This window comes from Coturnix japonica, chromosome 34 (genome assembly GCF_054131305.1).
Source record: "Coturnix japonica strain WE chromosome 34, WE-NBRP24, whole genome shotgun sequence".
Classification (NCBI taxonomy): Eukaryota; Metazoa; Chordata; class Aves; order Galliformes; family Phasianidae; genus Coturnix; species Coturnix japonica.
The window spans coordinates 6,804,577-6,826,103 of record NC_140696.1 but is presented as its reverse complement, the minus strand read 5'-3'; the positions used below and the strand labels follow the sequence as shown (position 1 = coordinate 6,826,103).

Here is a 21,527-nt window from a genome sequence, read left to right as displayed (position 1 = left end):
GGGTTTTTTATTCTAATGCAAAATTCCTGGTGAGAGATGGCTCTCCAGAGCCTTCCCCATCTCGTAGCTCTTCTCTGGACACTCTCTGATAGTTTTATGTTTTACCTAAGAAGAGATTTTGAGGTCAACCCAATCCACACCTTTAGTAGAAACGGGGCCAAACCTGAGATCTGAAATAATGAGAAATTCAGCCACTTCGTCACATACTTAATCCTGTTTTATTTGGCTGATGGAAGGTCACTGGTGAGAATTGAGGCTGAAAGGGCAGCCTGGAGAAAATAATCCTGTCATTATTGACTGCCGTTTATTAAAAGGGCTTTCAGAGCAGGCAAAACTCAAAGAAAAGATGCAAAAGGTTTTGCACTGGGAATTGCCATGCAGCCATCCAAGTGAAGCTTCACTTTAGGCTGGAAGAGCAGAAAGAACTGAAGAGCTCTTGGGTTTTACCCTGAGATGCTCCATCCCTCATCTCCACTGATTTAGGAGGAAATAAGGCTTGTTTTCAGGACAGCTGCCCAAACTGAAGGCATCTCCTCAGCCTTCAAGTCAACATTTCGTTCAACAGCCAAAGATTTTTCTTCGCTTCCTTAGGAGGAAAGTTGCAGTCAGCGGGCATTTATTTTGTCACCCTCAGGATGCTTCCAGTGTTGGCACAGAGCAAACACATTTGTCACTCGGTCAGGCCCTAATTTTAGCAATTGGGGCTGACTGAAGAACTGCAAGACCCTTGGTTTCATGCACATCTTATTTTAAGCTCTGCATTTAAGTTATTTTTAACTGGTGACCATTTCTCCATATCCTACTGAGCTGCCAATATTTTGCAGTGATAACAGCCCATATTTGGCGTATTTTTATGACAAAATCTGTGTTTTCCTCTGGGCCAGTCGTGGTTTACGGCTCTTAACAACATGTTCTCAACACTTGAGCTTTAAAGCAAGATCCCCTGCACAGCCTGATTTCTAAGGAAAATAACAATAAAAATAGGAAAGTCAGCAATTCCTCTCTAATGCTCACCAAATTTAACGAAAGGGGCAATATAACTGCAAGGTACCAGGAAAGAGCAGAAATCCCTCAGACAAAGCCCTGCTGAGGTCACAACTCATCGCATCCCTCTCAGCTCATACATCACTGCACAATTAGTACAAAACAAGGCTGCCTTACCGTCTGCGGGTGCTCGAGGAGCCGCTGCACGAAATGTTCCACAGCCACAAAAGCAAAACTTCTGAGTACGGGTCACAGTCTGGGAAAGGAAATGGTGAAATACTGAATATGGAAAGAAAACAATGAAATGGAAAGATGAAATATCATACAAAGGATGAAGTTTTCTGTGCTAGGTCCTTTGGTGCAATCAATAAAGCCACCGTGGACCACCCTGAGAGGGCAAGTCTGTTCTTAAAAGTGAATTTATTGCAGGATAGGACAAAAAATAGGAGGAATTGAGGAAACCAGAGGTGACAATTGCCCCATGGGGATGAAAGGTGGACTAGTGACTGCTAAGTCAGACCCCTGGGGATGTGACAAGCAGCTCTGGACATCTCCAAGGAATGGGAAAAATGAATCAGAATTTTAGAGGTCGAACCGAGATGTGTCTGGAATATGAAGATGCGATCGTTGCCAGTATATCCACAAAGGGAAATCCACAGCTGTATCTCGTCCTGTCCCCTTCTGCTCCTCAATGATGACAGCTCCCCAGCACAGGATCTCACAGTGGGTTAGTAGTGTAGTTTGGGTCTGAAACAGAGAAAATAGGGAAAAAGCTGTGAAGCCGCTGCTGCTGTTGGCCACGTCCCTGTTTTGCACTGGCTGTCAACATTCCCATTATCAACTATAATCTTTGCTTGAGTCTAAATGTGCTTCTACACTCCAGCTCAGACTGTGTGAACCAGGAAAGAGCCACTAATTCAAAAACAGGGGAGTGGATCTGGAGGTTATCTAATAAGTAAAAGTCCATATAAGTGTTAGAGATGATGCTGCCTCTCCCAAGGATCTGCTCTTTAAGGAAGCTGAGATTGGGATTTCTAGACCCTTCTAAGCAGATCAAGTGGCAAAATTTCCCTGCCTAAATGGGATTTAGCTGCCTAACCCACTTAGGCGCATCTGCAAATCACCATATTTCTCAGTTCAGCTTTAATTATCTCACTAAATGCCTTCACAAATCTCCCTCTCTGCAGCGGTTCCTGTGTCAAAAAAAAAAAAAAAAGAAAGAAACTTGCAAGGATGACTTAAAATTTGAGATTTTTTTTTTCCCCTCTAAAAAAAAAAAAAGGAGAAAGTAGCAATTCCTGGAAAACTGGATGATATCGAGGTCTCCAAGAGACTCTGGAAGCAAGTGGATGATTTCAAGGCAAAGAGACAGAGCTCCCCAGATCTCTGATACATACATCACCTCCAGCATGCTCTTCAGATCTCCAATATACGCCTGATAAATGTCCCTCAATTTACATTACCTCTAGATATGAGGTGATAAACATCACCTAAGATCTCCAATATACACCTGCTATATCTACACTGATATAAATCACCTCTAGAGAGCTGCTCAGACCTCTCGTATTTGTCTGATACATGCATCTCTGATATATATTACCAGTCTGGAGTTCCTCAAATCCAAAATATACATGTGATGTATGTACCTACCACGACATACATCACCTCTAGAGAGCTCCCCAGATCTCCAGTGCATGTCTGATATATCTACCATGCCGTATATAACAGCTCTGCAGAGCTCCTCAAAACTCCAATAAACATGTAAGTCCCCTGATAAACATCCCTTCCAGAAAGCTCCTCAGATCTTCAATCTGTATCTGCCCACTACGATATATATCACACGGTACAGACCTCCTCAGATCACTTGTATGTGTCTAGGATATACTTATGCCTTGATCTATAGCTGCTCAGACCTTGTACATGGGATATATGCACCTGGATATGCATCAGATAGAGGAGAGCTTCTGAGATCCCCAACATCCACCCAAAATATCTGCCACCCTACACACCACAGCCCCAGCACTTATGTGTTTGTTTCAGTATCACTCCCATGATTTCTTCACCCAAAATGCCATCTGACTTTCCAGCACTACAGTTTTGAACATGTATCGATTCATCTGCTCTTGGCACAAAATCTTCTCCTCCCATCCAAAAGCTGGACCCAAAATTTCAGAAAATGGAAGATTTGGTGAAGGAGACGGAAGGGCAGGTAGGTCGTGCCATGAGGTTGAGAGACGCAACCTGGGCTATGCTGAGCACTCAGATGGATCCTGAGTCCAAGACTCTTCAATTACAAACATAATTAAGGTTATTTATAATCAGGAATAAAAGCCTATGGGCTCCTGCCTTGGCAGAGCAAGCACAGGCTGACCGCAAATACAAGTCAAGGAGCTGGGACGTGACCTGCTTTGGGTTTGTCCTGACAATGTTTCCAAAATCTCATGTTTTTGCAGCAATTTGTCATCCCTGTAAAGTCTTTTTTCCTCCCGTGGGAGAGACTTTTGTCATCTGGCTTCACTTGCGCAAACTAAGTGTGAGACCTGGAAGAAAAGGAGCAGATAAATAGCACTTTGCAAGTGCTAAAATAGCTCCTGAGCAATGCTGATTTCCATCTGCAGAGCTTTTCAGGGCTGCAGACTTGGATATGCATGCACCTGTTTTGACAGGGCAAAAATACAGCTTGCATGGCTTCTGCACAGAAGATGCAGCTTTTGTTCCTGCCACAGGGAGCACAAATAGCCAGTCCCCACCAGCAACACTTCCCCAAACACTCTTGCAAAGGGAGGTAAATCTTCATTAGCCAGCACACATTTTAGCAACTTCAAAAGGCATCCTTTGAAGTTTATCAGAGGCCTTTGAAGTCCTGAAGATGCGAGAGGGAATGGAGATGTTGCCTCCAAGCTGCTCCATGGCAGATCCAGCACTCAGTGCATGCAGCAGCTGCTGGAGGGTCACAAATAAGACACGTCAATGGCAATGATATGCAGTCCTGGCACAGACTGCATACAGCAATCCCCCAACACACTCTAAATCCCCATTCACCCAACTCGTATCATGTCCATCAGTGAAGGTGAGGTACCAGCATCCCAGGACTTCAGCTTGTATTCAGGCTGCAAAAGGCTGGTTCCTTAGAGCATCCCTTTATTAGGGATTTAATTAAGAATAAGGAAATGCTGAGCACCAGCCACAAAACATGGCCCAGAGCTGCAGGGTGGGGACACCTGAAGGTGCAAAGAGTAACTCAGTGTTCTCATCCACTCATCCTTCCACCTTCCCAGAGTCACAAGCTCACCCTGACGGTGCCACCAGCAAAAGGACTTGAGATGTGCCGATATGCACGCACTATTTCCATATTTCTGAAAAAGCAAAAGCAAAGCCATGCACCAACCACAGCTGAATCCATGAGCAGAGCACTGCCCCTGCAGGTGATCTGCATCCTCGGAAGTGGGGGGAAATGTAAAGAAATATGGGAATCTCCCCGCCAGGCACATGTGTGCACATCTGGGCACGGGGAACAAAGCGGCCTCACCACACTGCAGCAATAAATAATGGAAAGTCAAAGTGCCCTGCAGGAGCGGCCCCACACTGCTCAGCCTTGGGCGAGATGGAGGAAAATTTGGTGCCCATGAGGTCTGAACAGTGGGATTAATAACACATCAATTTTAATGCAGGGTGGGTCGTTTTGTGTTGGATTTTTTTTCTTCCCCCTCTTATTTTTTTTTCCTTCTCTGCTTCACAAACAGCAAAGTGAATGTTTGAGCATCTCTGCGGGGGGTTAATGAGGACTCTGATTAGTTATTCAGATTTGCCGATGCTGCCTCCATCCATCCTCTGACGGGGAGTAAAGGGAAAGGGATTGCAGAAAAGCTCTTTAAAACAACCTGCTTGGCTTCACAGCCTCGGTCTGCACGTTTGGAGGCTCCCAAAAAATCCCAGTGGTGGAAAAGTACATTGGGAAGATGTGCAGATCATTTGTGGGGTGAACAAAAATGCTCTTGTGATGCAGTGTGTGTTGGGCAGTGCTGATTCCTACAAAGACTTGAAGGAAAACACTGTTTTTATTTCACATGAAAAATGAATTCTTGGTTCTCTTAATAACATTCTCATGCAGCTCCAATATGAACCATAAGAGCAAATATGATGGAGGCAAGTGGGTAAGGAAAGTGGGGAAAGAAAGCAGGGAAGGGAGGAAGGGAGGGAGGGGAGGGAAGGGTGAAGGAAGGGAGGAAAGAAGGACAAAAGGAAGAGATGAGATACGCAAAGAAAGACAAACTGGAGCCAAGCGGTTTGTTCAGAGAATACCAGGCTATGCTGGGGTGCTCCAACCCAATGATGCTCTTTTCCTGGGATCACCTCCATATGCTTTGTTTCTGTTCTAAATGGCACGCTAATTGTTCTGAATTAAGAGCTCCAGCTGGAGGAGCAAACAAGCAATTTGCAACCTTGAAGATAATGCCCAACTTATCTCAAGTGATTTAAGTTTTTTGGGGGAAATCATGCCCTTCTGGCTGTGGAGTGTGAATGCTGACCTAAGAGATCATCCGAGTGCTAAAATCACATTGCTAAGATGATGAATGCACCCATTTAGCAGAAATGGATATTACTACGTTGTGGCAGCTATGAGTAGGATGGTGAGGAAAAGAAAAAGAAGAAAAAAAGAAAAAAGAAAAAGAAAAATCTGCATACGGCTTTACATTAAAGGCAGTAGAGATATAAGCTGCACTCATCACTGTTGGGCAATGCTGCAGGTAGGGCTTGTGAGTATTTTCTCCCTAATGTTTTTTCTGTGTGTTTCATTTACATTTTGTTCCAAAATATGCACACTCTCAAGAAAATAAATCTTTCAAGCTTTATCTCTTTGCCCCCTTTCATCTCTCTTTCCCTTTCTTCATCTGCTGCTAGATGCAGGAGGCAAGAAAGAAAGGCTGCAATGATTATTTCACAATTCTGGATAGTCAACATTAAAGAAAATGTTGTTGTTGTTTTCATTTAAAAATAATTATTTCCTCCAAAAACAATGACCATTTGAAATAACTCATTTTATCTGCCAGATGTGGGATTCAAGAAGCAAAGTTTGTCTCCATCTCACTGCCTGTTATGCCTTGTTCCAAGAGGAACAAGTACTGCTGACAGTGAAAAGGACTCTACATAAGAGTTATTTCTCCAACATGCAGCATTAGTGTTGAGGAAATGCAAGAGGAGCTGTCTGTGACTGCGACCAAATGTTTGCCACCAGGCTGAGTGTAAATTCCTCCTTCTGCCCCCACCAAGGCTGAGCTGGGAGTCAGTGTCCATCCACTCCCAATGGCTGCTCAGCATCCCACTACAGGACACTCACAGCCCCATGAGGTCTTCTGAGGAAGATGCGACAATATTCTCCTCATCTGTCTCTATTTCACACGGAAATAAGGGTTTGATTGCACCCCAAATAAAGGAGATGAGAGCAGACCTCAGTACTGATGCTGCAGCATTGGCTCAACCCTTGGGAAATCCCTCTGCCAGGACTCATGCAGCCCCGGAGGCTCAGGGACAAGCCACGAGGCTTGGCAGTCTCCCAGCTCATAGGCAACAGACCAGGAGATGCCACAATCATTTTGGTACCGCTACCAGGAATGGCAGCCCTTGATAAAAGACCAAAACTCGAGCGCAGCACTCTGACACCACACCATTCCCAACAGCCCCGTTACGCAGATTAATCCTTCTTGATGGAGAATTACAATTAAGGCTCCATCTTAAGGAGATATCAGCAATCAGATATCTTATCAAATGCCACCTCAATTATTCAAATAATCCCTAGCTCTAGATTTGGGTGCTGTTTAGGGAAAGTGGTCCCATTAATGTGCTGACACTTCCCCATCACGTCCGACATCCTCAACTTCATGTCTGATTATAGAATTTGCATTCAATTTAATTTTTCCATCTGGAGTAAATGAATAATCCGAGTACCTACCCCATCCTTAATTACATTTGTTAAATTAAAAACCGGGATGTGAGAAATTTAAATGCACGTAGCTCTGCGGCCAGACAAACTGCTCGTTCAACCTGCCATCTCCTGCTCCCATTTCTTTTCCTTCCCCACAGCCATGCATCAAAGAAATTACAACAAGAAAACAAAAATTCTTTATAAATGATGAAACAATAGATGATCTTTTGACATTTCCAGCGCTGTTTGCAGGAGAATGAGATAAAATGTAATAAATTCATATACTTCTGTGTGTTTCTTGGCTCCAGCAGCTAAAATTTCCATCTCTTTATGCAGAAGTCCTGGGGAGCAGAAATCCTTGATAATGCCAAACAATTCGACACTTTATTTTCTCTTTACTCCACACCACGCAAAACACAGGCTTCAAGCTGCCAGCTGCTGAGAGTGAAACCAGATGCCACAGCCCTTTTCCATATGGAACCAGAAATGGCTCCGTCTGGGGGAGGACGTGAGCACGGTGCTCTGTGACCCCGGGCTGCTACCAGCAAAAACGAAATCACATATTGCAATGGGGCAACTGGCATTTGTTATCCCCGACCCAGTTTAGACCAAACTCTGCTATCACCTCCCTGCAGAACAGCTGGGAAGGTTTGCCCTGAGCAACCAAATTTCCTAATTTTCACATGAAAAGTTAATGACCAGGGAGATGGGGGGGGAGGGGGAGGGGGGGGGGGCACAAATACAAGCACTGAGTGTGACTTTATGAAACAGTTTTGCTGAAGCTTGATGAATTCCCACTCTTGTGGAGAAATACACCCTAATGAAACTTGGAAAGTGTTGGAATTAGGAGGTTGATTCAAGGTGCTGGTGAGAAAAACGTCCAGCCTGATAAAAATAGTTAAACAGAAATTGAAGATAAAGTGTTTATGGCTTTGGCTGTTTTAGGATCAATACTACGTACATCACATGCTGGGAAATGCTGGATATTTGGCTGTTGATTCCTGTCCAGATGCCAGTGACAACAAAACCATCCAGGAAAGTCTGCTCTTAGTGCTCCCAAAGACTGTTTGAATTAAATAACTTGTATGTGGGTAAGTAACTGTGCAATGGTAATAATCCCCTGGTCTGGGGCTTGTGAAGCTGGTAATAAAACACAGCTAAAAATATTCAGGAAAGCCACGCTCGGGTAAAGTGAGACAGGTGAGAGCAGAGCCCAGAATAGCTCTTCGCTTTGCTCTCAGCGTGCTCTGAGCTTTAGGGACATTCCTGCACTTCAGGGAAGCTGGATTTGTGTCGTCCACAAAATAAAAAAATAATAAAAAAAGCAATCTTGAAGGGTGCAACAGGGTGACCCCAACCCAATCCCAGCAGCAGGATTTGCCCGTCAGAGAAATCCCTTGGATGCTGCAGTTCCTCTTCCTTTCTGTCTTTCTGCTTTGTATTGAGTTAACAGTTCTGGTGCCGGAGGAGAAAACATCACATTTTAGCAATGAGGTCCCTGGTGAGTCTCTTTAAAAATTAATTAGTGCCACGCAACGTATTAGCTATGAATAGTAATTTTAGCTTTTGTAACTACTTTACTGCCTTCCACACCACCAGCACTCCCAAAGATGAAGATTTCCCAGCTCTGAAGGATGGAGCTCCACAAAACCCAAGATTAAGGTCCTCCTCACCCCAAAGACCTGGATTCCAAACTCCTCTAAGGACGGCAGTTCCCCAACCATAAAACTGCCACATTGCACTGGGCAAGTATTGGAGACATCACCCCTGGTGACCTCCTCCACCACCTCGGGGACAGAGCCACCATCCCTCACTGTGGGGCAGGAAAGCCCCATATAAGCAAAGCAGTGAGTGCTGAGGAGCCTCACCACATCGTCTGCCTTCAGGTGGATGGCGAAGCCAAGGGGAATTTGCGGGGACATCTGGAATGTATTCATTTTATGGCATGTTTCATATCACGGGCAGGTACTTTGAAGCAGTAAGCAGTAGCAGGGCGGCACGTCCCCCTGGGTGGGCTGCGGTTTGTGCTTTCAGTGTGACAAAGGGGCTGGGGACACTGAGCTGACGTTTTCCAAACACGGCTTTGTGCCTCTGGGGACAAATCCAGAAACAACTTTAAAACCAGAAGGAAAAATAAAGGATAGGAGGGAGGGGGAAAAAAATGAAAAAAACCAAAACAACCGACCTCCAAGTATTGAAGTGATGTTGATCCCCACATCAGGCCATTAACAGTCCCATCACAAATTGTAAACGACTCAGATAAATTAAATGGCTTAGCAGCTGCGACAGAACACCCTCCTGAAGATTCATTTGTTTCATGGAAAAGAAATTAGTCAGGAATTTTAAATCCTTCCAGCAGCTTGATGCAGACACCCTGCTATAGCCCACATGATGGTGAGTGCAGCCCCTGAAGGCAAAGTCCTATTGGCCAACAGCAAATGTACTAAAAACCTCAAGCAATGAAGAGTCCTTAAAACAGTAAGATTCAGCTCAAACACCTGCAATGGAGAGGGAAACCCAGCAGCAAAAAACAGCAGTAACAAAGCTGCAAAAAATAAATGGGGGTAGTGTAGTGCAAGAAGGTGAGTTTATCTCCTGGGAGCTCAGAGCTGCACTGACTGATTTACCCCAGGGGCAGTGATTCACCCCCCTGTGCAGCTCACAGTATTAATTTCCCCAGTCCCAAGCAGAGCAACAAACCCCAAACCTCTCCAACCACCCTGACATCCCCTAGAGAAGGAAATACTGGGGCCAAGCCGTGCTTGCCAGCCTGCAAGTTGAATGCCCTTTCTCCCATGTCAACACACAAAAATAATGTGTTAAACCACTTCCAAGAGCTCGCAGCATTCAGAGGCCTCCCTGGCTCCTACTGCTGTCACCCCATCCTCATCCCTTTTCACTCATGCAAGATTGAGGTTTTTCGCCTTCAGCCACATTCATACTTTATTGCACAGGCAGCACCATCTCCAAACTCCTTTTAGTCGAAGTTCAGAGCTATAAAAGATGCAAAACGCTCCTAAATTATTCACAGAGAGTTTCAGTAGAAGATGGAAACAGCAGCACCGTGGGAAAAAACGAAGGATTTGGGGACAGAGCCACAACCCTGAGCTGTCTCCTTTAGGGTGGCAACCTCTCCTTGTAGTTGCTAAGGGAAGGAAGTGGAAGAAATGATAAAATAGTGTGAGGAATTCAAGGAGCGCCCATTTTTCAGATCTTTCTACTGCAAAGTGTTGTACAGTGTGAGCTGTTTGCTGCCCTGCGAGGCCGGGAGACCTGCAGCATTCCCAGCACTCAGAACCACCGAGCTGTATTTGCCCTTTGGCAGCGCTGAAACCTTCTCAAACTTTACAAGACTGGAAGAAAAAAAATTAAAACATGGCACAGGAGGAGAAAACGCAAACCATGAAATCCCATCTTGGCAAGGAGGGATAGGAGCAAACAAAAAATGGGGAAAATTTAATAAGAAAGTCGGAAGCGACTCTGCACTTCAAATACACACAGCTTTCAAAGAAGGAAAGCCGTGACAGCCTTTTTCCTTCCCTGGTCTCTGTGTTTTGCTGCTCTCTGCTCCATTCAGCATTCAGGTGCTCCTGGGATGGGATCCCACTCAGCCTTCAGCTCCGGCTGTGGGCAAACCCCAACAACCCCACACACAAAACCACAAAAGTAGGGCACCAAGCCCTGCAAGATCCAAACTCAGCTTGATGCTCACTAATTACCCTGTAATAGTATTTATATGCTGCCGGCACGCTCGGAAATGCAGCTCCTAATAACCGAGGTCTCCATCAATATTAATGCCCTGGCGTGACTCTCAATACTCGGGGAATGGTGGGAGACAAAGAAACATCACAGCAAAGTGAAGGGGGAGATGAAAAAATATACATTTGTTTCGTGTTTAGCAGGAAGGGAGTGTTTGAGATCAAATGATGGGATCCCCGTGGGTGAGGATCAGACGTGAAAGCAAACATAAATTGCAGGTTCCCAACAATCTTCCAGTGGCAGAAATTTCCTGCCATCCGTAATCCCCCAAACTCAGCTCCCCATAGGCAGGAGTGGGCTGGGAAAACACCTCTATCCTTCTTATGGGGATGAATTTCCCAAGTTTGGTGCTGGTCACTATTCTGTAGTTTGAGTTGCTCCAAGACAAGCAGCAGCAAATGCAAAATTCCAGCACAAACAAGCCCTTCACACAAGCTTCCAGGAAGCATCGCTTCCCAGTGACACTACAGCTCCTAGGAAAAGAAAGACCACGTCCCCAGCGTTTCCCAAATGCACAAACACACACTCCACTAATTGCAGAAATGTGGGGGACACAGCATAAGTTCCAAACGTGCCCTGGCACACTCTGCAATTCCATTTAATTCTTTTTTCTTAATAATTTCCATGCAGAGGCACTTGGCACACTGGGAGCATTTAGGCAGAGTTTAAATGGAGTTAATAAACTATTAATAGCCTGCAGTAAGCTGTGATAGATCGGAGCTGCATGTGCTGCGTGCGCCCGGCGGAAGGTGTTGTTACTGCTGTCTGCAGTCAGTGCACAGCAAAACAGATCACAGGAACCTTCCATGGAAAATCCAGCTCTGGGAAATCCTACATTTGTGGGGCGAGATGCACATGGCCAGGATTTCTTCCACCCAAAGGAATCAGGTGATCTGAGCCAGGCGTTGACAAGGCATTTCACTGCAGAGCGGTTGGTGCGCATTAACCTGCACTGCTGACCCAGTAATGGGTGTTGATTTGCCTCTGTTAGTTATGAGTATTCAAAGAAAGCGTGTGGATGCCGTAAAGTTCACATTTAGCAGCTTAGCATGCCAGGAACTCCACGTTAGGGCGTTCCCAGCTCATCATCTTTCTGTACTTTCATTTCCATGCAGGGTGAGAATCACCCTATTTTTAGGCAGTTCCAAATGGGCAGAAGGCAAACGGCTGAATGCTCCCGAGGATGGATGCTCTGCTTCCTACACGCCTTGAGGAACAAAGCACAGTTATGAACAACTTCTGGACATGGATTTATTTGCACACTTATTAAATAACAGCTATTAATACTGCGCTGATCCTTCAGAGCAGAGCTGATCCTGTGTCCACGGCTGAGCTAAGAGGAAGCGTGACTCAAACCAACTGCCCAAAGATTGCCATAAAAGTCAAATACTGCTATAAAGTGACTTCAGATATTAAAAGAAATCCCCCCAAAGAGACTATTTATCACCTCGTTTGGCAATTTTGGCTGGAAACAGCACTCTGCACTTGTAGCCTTGGCCATCAATTCTGGCCGAACTCGAGATCTTTTTCAAAAGAGCCATTGAGGGACCCAATGGAAACAGCAATTTTTCCTACAGAAACAGAAATTTTCCCAAAGCTGAAATCTCTGTTCAGTATTTCTTTGTTCTAATTTGTGGAAAGAAGAGGAATGTCCATTTTTGTGGAATTTTTTCTTTGATTGGAAGAGGAGCTGTCTATGGGAAGGACTCAGAGGACAAAAATGAGACTCTCAGGGAAAAGTCTTCCAATGGATTTCCACTGAAGAGACAGTGAGCAGCAGCATCTGAAAAGCAGCCCCCCAGAAGTGTTCTTTGGTGTTTCTTTGTTGATATGGTGGAAGAAGAACCACGAGAAGAAGCAAAACTTTGGTCCAACTTCTCCCATGGTGACTGTGTGATTCTCATCACTTCTGAGTGATGACATGCTGGACATGGCTTTTTTATTGGTGTTTGTCCCCATTTTCTTTACCTTGAAATGGAAACTGCAGGCACTCGGATGAATAAGAGCAATAGCCATTTGAGGCTCACTGTAGCTTTTTGCCTCTCTGTTGAGATATTATTGGCCTACATCCTACACAGCTGCTCCCAGCTGAATAGATGCAGCCCACCTCCAACGCCAGCGGGCGATGGGATTTGGCCACCAACCAACACGGGAAAAAATAAAACTGTTATTTTGTTGGTTGTTTTTAATTTCTTTCTTTCTTTTTTTTTTTTCAGTCGATTTATTTGGGCTTTTTTTTCCTTTCACTTGGAGGAACATGTGCTGATTTATCCAATACTGCAGTTCTACAGAAAAGAGAGAAAAAAACCTCCTTGCTGTCTTTTCCCTGCCAATGGCTGCAAGTCAAGAGGTGCCATCCTGGGATGTCAAAAGCAAAGCAAACTCCCCAGGGAGAGAAAGCCAAAATCTCACATCAACATTGCAGACTTCAAAGGCCTCCAATGAATACAGCCCAGTGATGCTCTTTGATTCATCTGACACCTCACCGGTTCAGTGCTGGCAAAGCTCATTTTTGTCATTTTCCGGGGTCCCCAAAATGGCAAACAGGGAGTCCAGGATTATTTAATACCAAACCTGGGGAGAAACAGTGCATTTTTTGCCCATTTGGTCTCTTCTGAAGGAAGAGCACCAATGGCAAGGAATGTCACTTGTTCAGAATGGAGAGAAATGCAAAGTTTTGAAATGCCTCGATGAAATTTAATTTTTGTTTGAATCAACAGCTTCACTCTGTGCCATTTTAATGCTATTTTAAGTTGAAATGTCAATTTGAAACTAACATTTAAAAATGTCAAAACATTTCACGTCTGCAGACAGAGCTGATAGTTTTTGCTTCCATGTGTCCAAACAGAAATCGCTTTTGGAATTTTACCCCGAAAAAATGAAAAATCAATATTTTGACTGCTTGGAATGAAAACAAAGTTAAAACATAATATTTCCTGCAGGATGCAAACAATATTTTCTGACAAGCTGTAATCACCAAAACCTAATCTGAACCAAATGTTTGCTACCACGGGCCGCTACAGATAGGCGAGAAGAGACACGAAATTGGGATTTTGTTATCGGTGTCTGACTAAATCCTTTCTTCATTCCCACATTTCCACGGCCTCTCTCTCCTATTACATCCCAACAGGCTCCAGCAAGGTCAGGTGCGGGAAGCCCTTCCTACCAGCCAGGCTGCTTCCAACACGCTGCTTTTTGTTATAAGGACTTATTGTGGGAAAACCTGGAAAAAGGACATTGTTTTTCCTCTCATGGAATCAGCACTTGATTCCAGAGGGATCTGCAGCACTCACATCAGTGCCAGTCTGCAGGATCTGTGGAGAAAGTACCCAGAGCTGCAGGGAGCAATCCTGTGTCAAATCCCATATAAACGCCATTTTGCAGTGATCTCACCTTTTAAATTCCTGCCTTGGAAATGAGTTACCAGGGGAAAAAAAAAAAAAAAAAAAAAAAAGGCAAAGAAAAGCAACCTGTGCTGGTAGACTGAATAAAAATCAGGTTTACTAATTTTTCCCACTCCCTGCAAAACCACAGAGGTGCACAATGGGGCAAAAGCTGCTACTCTGGGGAGCTTGGGGACTGCAAAGGAATCTGCCAGGCCCAAGGATCACCGCCCTGACCGCCTCCATCCCTCAACAGCTCCGTCCCCAAATTTCTCCTCGCATTTTCCCTCCGTGGCGCTGAGCCCCGCGTGGGGAATAGCACAATTATCTCGTCTCGCCACATTTTTCCAGCCCTGCCTGAGGTTTAATTAAAGCCAAGCACAAAAACACAGAGGAGAAAGCGCTTCGTGTCGATATCATCCCGCCACATGCAGGAGAAAAAAAAAAGAAAGAAAAAAGAAAAAAAAAGGGGGGGGAAATAAAACCTTTATCACAGACTTTTTAATTTGCCAAACCTCCCAGCTTGGTTGGATATTGCTCCTTTATCATATTTCCCTTAAAGAAGTGCATATAAATATACATACACGGGTCTGCATGAGCACATGAGTACATAAGCATATATATACACAGGCATGCCATGATACACACGCTCCCTCCATATATAAAAATATATATTTAAACGTTCCCTAATCCCCTGTAATCTCCTTGAATTACACCTAAAACGCCCTCCGTGCAGGTGACCTTTCCACAAAAGGCTGTTTCTATGCCAACAGCATTGTTTGATTCAGTCAAGAGAAAAATACGGTACAAAACCACCTTTAATTTGCTTAACCCGACGGCGCAGACTGAGGGCTGGAAACCTCCTGTTTCAGGGAAAAACGTCAATACGAAATATTAATTAATATCCAGGGCTGGAGGACTGGCACAGAGTGCGGCTTCTCGGCCATGGGCTGCATGCATAATTTTGCCCAAATTCTTGGTGTTGCATTTGGGCAAGACTCCCACCACCATGGTTATTTCTGAGCCAAATCTTGTGGTTTTCACCCCAAACACTCCTTTCCTGTCCCATCTCCCATCTCACCCAACTATAGACATGGGTTCCTTTAAAAGCAGCCACACAACTCCAGTGCATGGAAGTCTGAACGTCCCCCACTTTCCCCATTCACGTTAAGGGGACTCTGGGGCACCCCCAACTCCTGCTGCTCTCTCAGCATGTAGCACCCAGCATCACCCAGCTGCACCGTTCCATCACACAGCTCCTATCAGCTCTTCACAAATGGAACCCCTCAGCTCTGCTCCTCCAGCCGCTCTCCCAATGCCAGCACTGTCGGCTCCCGCTGCCCGCGAGGCGACGCGGCGCAAATTCCTGCGCTTTATTTATTTGTTCTGACTCGACCCCGACACCTCGGAGGCTCTCAGAGGAGCGCTGCTCCCTGACGGCGCAGAGGATAAAAATACTGGTTGCCATGGGAACGTAAACTCTGGAGTTTGAAAATATCAGAATTAACCTTGCGCTAATTTGGGTCCTGAAGGTGAGGTTTCACATTGGTGGACTGGGGGGATTTGGGGGAACAGAGGCCCCGATTCACCCAGCAGCCCAATGGCCCCTTTTCTCTCGCAGATGTTTTCCTGCTGCTGGATGTTCCCATTTGGGGTTCCAGAAAAAATTTTAGAAAACAAAAAATAAGGAAATCGTTTTCCTCTCATCTGTCAAAATTAAGGCCTTTTTTTTTTGGCTGAAAATGCACCACAGTCACTTAATAATGGCTGAATTACAGTAATGAGGCTTCAGCACCAGTGATGCTCAGTGAGTTCTGCCCAAACCCGCAGCGCTGGTGGCTTGGAGCGGTTCGGCCGCAGTGCTGCTGGGGCACAAAAACAACTCTGGGGGTGGGGATCTCCAAAGGAAAGCAAACAATTTTTGGCTTCATAATAAGGCGATAAATTTGGTGTCAGCAGCCAAAGGATATGCAGCGGGTCACAGCAAAAGCTGAACGGCAATAAAGGGATTATGAATTAAAAGGGGGCATAGTTAATCCTCTGTGCAAAGAAAGATCCCCGTCATTAAACCTGAGTTTCCAAAGGCGAAACAGAAGAGGGAATTCATTCCTCCTTGCAGAAAATATGTGGAGTTACTGGAACTAATTTGTTGCCGACTACAATAAACTGACTCCATTCTGGCACCTGAGGAACGCTACAAGTTTTGCAGTGCAGTGCAGCCCATCTGCAGGCTTTACAAGGTGATGCACTGCGCTTGCTCTTTTTGCAATGCAATGCAATTTGCACGAAGGTTTTGCCATGCGATGCCCTTGCAGGATTTTGAAATTCCACAAAGCATTTTTGCAAATCCCCACTGCACGCACGTTTGGACTTTTGCCACTTGGCAATGCAAAACCTGTTCGCTCTTTCATAAAAATCATTCTTACTTCACAACTTTGCAGCACGATGTCTGCCTGCATTTTATTGTATTTTATTGCAGTTTTGCCTCCTCTGCCACAAAACTCCACATGGCAGAGTCAACACAGAGCTGGCTGGCTGCACAACTACTGACACTATTTAAATATATATATATGTACATACATACTTTTTGCAGCACCATAGTTTCCTCATATACAGGGAGATACTGCATTTAGGACACAAAGTGATGGCCACAAGTTGTGCCAGAGGAGGTTCAGGCTGGATATCAGGAACAATCTCTTCTCCCAGTGAGTGGTGCTGCGCTGGCACAGCTGCACAGGGGGTGCTGGGTCACCTTTATGACTGACTTTGTGGCTGTGAGATGGCAAAAGCTTTCAGTGCTCCAAAATAACTCAGCCCCAAAATGGGTGCTCCTGGATGGGACAGTGGCCATATGCACCTCCCTGCTGCTGGGAGGGAGGCAGAGGAGCAGAGGTGTGGAGCACTGCTCCACCATTCCCACCCGGACCTGTTTGTTAGGCCTCTGCTAATGAAAACAAGCCAATAAAAGGCACGTCGAAAATATATTCATTAGGATTTATAATGCTCATTAAAACTGGCTGTGTACAAAAGCATGACTTCGCTGCAGAGAAGTAGGGGAAAAATGCAAATTCTTCTGCATGAAAAGAGGAAATCTCCCTAATCGCCCCAATCAAACGCCGCGCAATTATCTGCGGCCAACCCGACGGGTTAAAATTACACTGCTCATCTCTGGACACAGTGAGGAGCCGAAAAGTGTTTCATTTTAATAAAAATGGAATCTGGACCCTGCAGAAACCAGCACCACTAATGACGTGTTTACACAGAAAAAGACAATTTCTATTTAATGGTGATTACCAGCGAGAATAAATTAAACTTCCTGGAGTATATGGGTTAGAGATAATGGGAAGAAAAGAAAGTTATGGAGTGTGTTTGTGTGTAAATCAGGGGTGTGCACACAGGGGTGCAGCTGCACATGGAACCTCCCACCTCTCCATGCTGCTGCATGCAGCTCTGCATGCACAAGGAGTAACATTTTGCCACCACTGTGCATGCACAAGTGTTTGCATTGATATTCCTGGAAGTCTGGAGTAGGAAATCCAGGGCAGAGTGCTCGCCCTGCAGCTTGCTGCAGGACTTGGATTATTTTCATTGGAGTTTTTGCATCTCATTGAGAAACTGTGCGAAAGCTGCAAAAAGCACCTCTCCCCACTTGGCAGCTTGACTGCAAAACTGTTTTACTGATGGGTTTTTTGGTGGGTTTTTTTTTTCAGAATATAACCCCCAGAAGACAAACCTTGCCTCAGTTCCTGCCTCAGAAACTCAATTTTTGTGTTCCTTCATGCCAAGCAGGGAGACCTGCGCAGACACATCCCAGGAACAGCACCCTGCCATCGGCTTTCATGTCTGCGCTGCTGGATGGGAGCAGAACCAGCCCAGGTGTGAGCCCTGGCCCAGGAATTTCAGCTCAGAGGCATGGAATGAGACAGCGCCTGGGAAGCGTTAATAAGGGCAAAATTGAAAGTGTAACCAGAGCAGAATGCAGACAGTGGTGCAGGAGGGCTGCAGAAAGTCCTGGCAAAGGGCTGTGCAGGTGGGGCATGGGGAGCAATGCACAGAAAGGCAGCAGTCTGGCCTAAGCTGTTTCAGTTGTTGCAAATGCTGCAGCTCTGAGGATGAGCTGTGCTTTCCACCCTGCTTTTACAAAACGAGACCAAGGCAGCTGGCCTTGTGTCTGCCAGGACACGGTCAGAAAACTGCTGGATAAATGCCGTAGCAATGCAGGAAGCACATGGTTTGTGCAGCAGCTGCACACGCACTGCAGGCATGGATGCACTGTATGAGCTGAGCTGGGAATTATCTTCACCTTAAATGAAGAAGGCTGGCAGGGATCAGGTAGAGATGCTGGGCAGGACCAGCTTGAGTCTGTGGGTGCAATTATCAGGAGGCTGCCAGCCACATCCAAACCCAAGATGCCTATGAAGTCAAAGCAAGGACACTGGCTAGAGCCAATGCATCTAACAGCAGAGTGGAAACAATGGCTGGGTTGGACACAAATAACCAACGATTGCCCCAAGGATGCAGCCCAGAGCAGAGCTGAAGGTACTGGCTGCCATCACTGCCAGGATTCCAGGTGGGTTGGAAGCAGAGAGGACACAGTCACCTAAGGTGGAGGCTGCAGTACTTCATTAGCTGGATGAAAATAGTCAGAAAACACAGAGACACTTTTTTGGCACATTTCAGATCCAAACCCTGCTGCACAGAGCAGCCCCAGCTCACAGTCACTACCATATCCCCAGAAACAAAGCACTATTTCCACTTTTTCCCCCCCAAAATGCTTTTCTCTATAGGGATATTCACCCTTTCTGAGGGACATTCAGCCTAATTCAAAGGCTGCCAGCAAACTAACATCAACCAAATCTGGGGAAATCTGTCCCAAAAACAAACCATCCTCAGGGTGCTGAGCATCCCCAGCTGCCAGCAAGGTCATGCCATCTCACCTCCAGATGTTCCATAATTAGGGATTTCAGCTCTTTATGCCACCTTAGGGCTTTTATAATCAGGAATTTCAGCTCTTCCAGCCATGCAGTCCCTGCACCCTCTGGTTTGCTTTTCTCTGCACTGAAGTAGTGCTGCTCCTGGCACCCATCTGAAATAACATGCTCCTCCTTCAGCTGATAACGGTGTTCCCAGGAAAGAAAAATCCATAAGAAGGCGTTCCCAGAGCTGTGCTGCTAACAGCCATCCACTCGCTGTCCCCCTACACAGCAAAGTGATGTAGAAACAACAAAAGCAATGTTTGCTTTTAGGGTATTTCCATCCCCATTTTCCAAAGCCAGGACTGCAGATTTATGGCGTTTCTCCTGCAGCCACTCCAAGCAATCCTCATTTTTTGACACTTTCTGGGAGTTCTCAGTGTTCTTCATCCACTTAAAGATGCTCCACTTGCTGTTTATCAAAGATTGTAACCCTACAAAATAACATCTTGAAGGAAAGATCCCACAGTGTGCACCACAGTGGCAGTGAAGGCTTGAAGGTCCACACAACCACAAGTCCTAGTACACATGGCAAAAAAAAACCCACCCTGTTTTTCATCTTGTATCAAACTTTCATTCTCTTCTTTGACTCCTCTCTGGGCAACACATTTTGGTGGGGGTTTTGGCATTTTCCACTCTAAAATAGCAATAATTCCACTTTTTTGATGACTGCTATGCCCTCAACAACTTCCTTCATGCCCAGGTTTCAGTATTAACCCCCTGCTGAGGGATCCTCTTGCAGCTGGCTTCCAAAACCAGCCATTTTTGCAGCTGCAGTGCTCACTAATGGCGATTCCAAAGTGGGCTGTCCCCACGTTCAGACCTCCATTTGCACACATCATTTTCTAGGCGGTCTCACTATGCCCAACTGGATGCTTTTGCCTGCAGTTTCTGACTCAGTTTCGGTGAAGCCCCATTTTCATGCTCGTGATGCTCATATTGGAGCAGTCCTGAGCCATTTGCTGAATAAATACTGTGGAAAACCCTTAAAAATTGAGAGGAAACCCTCGAGTTTTAGGCCCTGCTTCTTATGCTTCCAACAGAGCAAATGGTGAAGTCCTCCCCACAAGCCAGGAATAACCAGAAAATAGAAAAAAGGGGGGAATGGGAGAAAAAAATATACACGTATGCTTTTATAAACAAGAATAATTTCTGATTCTGGCTCAAGAATAATACCCAGCGAGCCTTGAAATTTTGATGGAAATGCAGAAAGCTTTGCAGGCGGCCTTGGCTGCTCCGCAGATGCAGCATTTTAAGAGAAAAGTGTATTTTGCAGCAATAATTATTCTAATTTTGGGCAGGGAGGACTCAGCTGCAGCACGGGGAACTCCTCCAGTGCTGCTTTGTGCAGCTGAGGAATCTCCTGTCAGATGGCAGAGGGGAAAAAAGGGAAAAAAGGTGGATTCTGTGAGGCAGACGGAGCTTAGAGAAAGGAAATCAAAACAAAATTTAGTGGGAAAGTAAAAAGTGGCAGCTTGGAGAAAGGGAAACTGCACGCCTGGATAGAGACACAAACACAACGTTCATGGTGCAGAAAGGGAGCAAAAACACCCAAATGCACCCAGACTTCTGCAAGTCTCGGCGCAGCAGTCACTGAGAAGCACTCATCGCTTCCCTGACCCCACAGGGCCCTTTTCCCCCAGTCAGCACTTCCCCAACAGGACGCTCCACTTCTCCCAAAAGGTTCCTTCCCTTCAACCAAAAGCAAAAAATCCCCAAATGCTTCTGTTGGGAAAGTTGTTCCCAATAAAATAAAGGAAGCTCTTTAAATCTCTTTTTTTCTTTTTTCTTTTTTTTTTCTTCTTCTTTTTTTTCCCCCTTTTCCTTCCACGCCAGCCCCACAGAGCTGGAGCTGAGAATACATTAGCCTTTAATGAAGTGAAACCCTCATCTTGCCGGAGACACCTCATTTAGCGCAATTGTTTCGGAGCCATTACAGAAAGACAATTACAAGGAAGCGGCGAGAGTAATTGGAAATGCTGGCAGGAGTTGGGCGAAATGATAATAAATAAAAATATTCACCCTAATAAGCTTTCCAGGAGGGGGTGGGCTGGAGAAAATCAACATAATTAGAACTGAACCTCGGCAAGGAAAAACAGACAGCGGGGTGGCGAGCACTGAGCACGGAGAAGGAGAGGAACAGTGAAGGAAACTTTGCCTTTTGCCCCAAAATGTAACACTGACCCATCAGGAAGGTTTTTTTGCCCGCTGCCAGGCACTGCTGGAAGACACTCGGGAGATGAGTTTTTGGAACTTAAATTGGGGCAAAACACCTAAAAAGCAATTTATTTTCTGGCAGGGAAACATTCTGCCACATTCACGACGTGGATGTGACGTGTTGGGCTGCGCCATCGAATAGCACCGAATTTCGCATCTCTGTGCACTAATGTTGCAATGAGAAAGCAGCGCCCACATATTCCTTTAATTGTCCTCGGAAGCAAAAAAAGAAAAAGCATGGAAATAGCAATGGCAGCAGCAGACCCTGCTCCAGCCTGGCCCACAGCC

General features: G+C 45.5%; 1 protein-coding gene across 6 annotated transcripts in view; it reads right to left on the bottom strand.

Moving 5' to 3' along the window:
* PKNOX2 (PBX/knotted 1 homeobox 2) overlaps positions 1 to 21,527 on the bottom strand; it is a 58,826-nt gene that overhangs the window by 24,448 nt on the left and 12,851 nt on the right. For all 6 annotated transcript variants that reach the window (XM_085526196.1, XM_015883804.3, XM_015883805.3 and 3 more), the window contains exons 3-4: positions 1,580 to 1,731; positions 1,162 to 1,240 (exon numbers count right to left, since the gene is read on the bottom strand). The gene's annotated coding sequence lies outside the window, so the exon portion shown is untranslated. The remainder of the gene's footprint in view (positions 1 to 1,161; positions 1,241 to 1,579; positions 1,732 to 21,527) is intronic.